Source organism: Arachis ipaensis, chromosome B01 (assembly GCF_000816755.2).
Source record: "Arachis ipaensis cultivar K30076 chromosome B01, Araip1.1, whole genome shotgun sequence".
NCBI classification, from domain to species: Eukaryota; Viridiplantae; Streptophyta; class Magnoliopsida; order Fabales; family Fabaceae; genus Arachis; species Arachis ipaensis.
The window spans coordinates 48,833,263-48,836,635 of NC_029785.2; positions in this window are offsets into that span (position 1 = coordinate 48,833,263).

Consider the following 3,373-nt stretch of genomic DNA (forward strand, 5'->3'; position numbering starts at 1 on the left):
TTTCGTTCTATTTTTATTTTTATTTTTTTTTAAATTTTTGTTTTGTTTTTTTTGTTTTGTCCGTTTTTAATTTTTATTTTATCCTTTTTTTATTTTATTTTCATTTTATTTTTATTTTCATTTTTTTTCATAAATATTTTTTTATTAGTTTTGTTTTAATTTTGTCTTTAATTTTCAATTAAAAAAAATTAATAATAATTTAATGCTAGTAATTTTTTTATTTCTGAAATTAAGTTTGGTGTTTCCTAGTTAGTTTTATTTTAATTTTTTTATTTTAATTTTTAGAATTTTGTTCTTTCTTCTTTGCTTTCCTGTTTACCACATGGTGCGTTTAATTCTGTCTGGTGTGTTGTGCTAAGGAAAAATAATGGAGAGAGATCACGTGGGTTACTACTCACACCCAAGTAGTGATTCATATTATGGTGGATAGAGGAACTATCAAAATTTTGGTTGGCAAAGCCAAAACCAAAGAAACTTCAATACTCCATGTTCCAAATACCAAGAACCATCATCTTTCTACCCATATCAAGAGCCACCATCAGATATTGAAGCTCTTCAGAAGAAGGGTGTTATGGAAGTAGAAATTCTTAATGCTATTCTTGCCCAGAACAAGCTTATGACTCAGCAAATGAATCTACTTACTCAACAGATGGGTGGCATGCAAGTCTTAGCTATCAACGCCCAAAATCCTCTTCAAGAAGTCAATTACATGGGGAGTGCTCCTAGAAATCCCAACAATGATCTCTATTCTAAGACTTACAATCAGAGGTGGAGAAATCACCCAAATTTTGGGTGGAGAGAGCAACCTCAGAGGCCACAATATTTTAATCATAATTCTCAAGATGGTTCTCAACAGAATAATTTTAATAGCCGTATGACCCTCTTTCTATTTGAGTTCCTGTAAAACTTGGAAAAGCTCTTTACTTGAACAACAGCTTGAAAATAATTTCTCCTAAATTTTAATTATTTGGATTTAACGGGATACGTGACATATAATCCTTTTATTTTTGGGTAATTAGAGTTTTTGTGGCATATAAACTGGAATATTGATTATCACCCTCTAATTGGAATTAATTGACCAAGGAATTGGCTGTTGATGAATTTTAGAGGAGACTAGGAAGGTCTATGGAATTAGGGTCTAGTCACATATAGTTTGCAATAAATTAAATCCTACATGATTAAAATAGTTAGTAAGAAAATTAATCAGGAAAAATAGATAACTCTGAAACCTTAACTATTTTCTCCATATTTTCTCTCCAATTTATTTACTTTACTATTTTAATTTCTGCATGATTGAATATTCAAATACTCTTTTTTTGTTTGTCTAACTAAGCCTATCAAACACTATTGTTGCTTAATCCATCAATCCTCGTGGGATCGACCCTTACTCACGCAAGGTATTACTTGGTACGACCCGGTGCACTTGTCGGTTAGTAAGTGTGGTTATAAAATACGGCACCAAGTTTTTGGCACCGTTGCCGGGGATTGACTGTGATTAACAACTATTAGTTGTTTGATTGTAGTTTGGTGTTGACGCTTCGCTTATAGGTTTTCTGTCTATACTTATGGCACCAAAGGGAGGCGAATCATCTTCACGGAGGAACACAACCTGAAGAATAAAACAACCGCTAGGATAATTAAGGTTTTCTGTCTATTCTTATGACACCAAAGGGAGGCGAATCATCTTCACGGAGGAACACAACCTGAAGAATAAAATGACCGCTAGGATAATTAAGGTGGTTGAATTCCTTTCATTTTTATTCCTTCCCTCTTTTTTATATTATGTTCCAGTTTCCTGTTATTTTTCTTTTTTTGTTGCATGATCCTTTATTAGTTAGAATCCTAGGACTAGTTTAGTTTTCATTTAATTGCTTTAATGCTGAAAAAAAAGATGTTTCATGTACCACTCACTGAACTTGGATCTAAAAATAAAAGAAAAAGAAGTGATGTATTGCATGAGAAATTGAGTTAATTTTAAAAATAGTCGGATTTACTTAAATATGGTGGTATTTTTTGTGATTCTGAAAGCATGACATGAACAGTGCATATTTTTTGATAGTGAAGTTTATGAATGTTAAAATTGTTGGCTCTTGAAAGAATGATGAAAATGAAAAATGTTATTGATAATCTGAAAAATCATAAAATTGATTCTTGAAGCAAGAAAAAGCAGTGAAAACACAAAGCTTGCGAAAAAAAAGAAAAAAAAAGAAAAAAAGAAAAAAAAAAGAAAAAGCAAGCAGAAAATCGACCCTTACTCACGTAAGGTATTACTTGGTACGACCCGGTGCACTTGCCGGTTAGTAAGTGTGGTTATAAAATACCGCAGCAAGTTTTTGGCACCGTTGCCGGGAATTGACTGTGATTAATAACTATTAGTTGTTTGATTGTTTAGATTAGGCGTTTTAATTTTAATTTTATTAAAAAAAAAACTGTTTTATTATTTTTCGAAAAAAATTTTTTTCCTTTGTTTCGCGTTAAGCAATCCCCCTGTTTCATTCTCTTTAAGACGTAAAAGGTGTCTGGACAGAGAGTTAAGCTGGCTTGAGGCAAGAAGTGTGCTAAAAGCACAAATTTGGTCACGCGGACGCGTGCCCGACGCGTCCGTGTCATTTGCATACATGGCCATCCACGCGGACGCGTGCCTGACACTAACGCGTCATTATGAAGAACGCGCGACGCACGCGATCGCGTCATCGACGCGAACGCGTCGCTTGCGCCGCCCAGTTTTCTTTTTCTCTCTCTCCCAGTCCTAATTCTCTCTTATTCTCTTATCCTTTTATTTTTTCTTTCATTTTAATATTTGTCTCTTCTATTTTCAGTTCTTCTTTGCTTGAGGACAAGCAAACCTTTAAGTTTGGTGTTGACGCTGTGCTTATAGGTTTTCAAGTACAAAACATGTCCAACTTAAGGACTTTAACTAAAAGTGCTTGGTGGGAGACAACCCACCGTGGTATGATCATTTTTTTTCATTCTTAGTTGTTTTTCGTGGTAGTAGTTTTTACTTAGTTGATTTTTATTAAGTTCTTACAAATTTTCTGATCATGCAGCTATTTTATCATAGGAACCGAACACCTCAGGCTAAAAAAAAAAAAAAGAAGAAGAAGAGAGGCACACGACGCGATCGCGTCATTAATGCGAACGCGTCAATCATGTGTGCGTGAAAAATAAATTTGAACAGAGAGTTGCGCGGGAGTGGCGCAAGAATTATGCCTCTAGCACAAACAAGCCCACGCGGACGCATGGCTCACGCGACCGCGTCATCCATGATTTTTGCCACTTCACGCGACCGCGTCATCCACGCGGACGCGTGACCTGAAAAATCGACGTAAAAGGTGTCTGGACAGAGAGTTAAGCTGGCTTGAGGCAAGAAGTG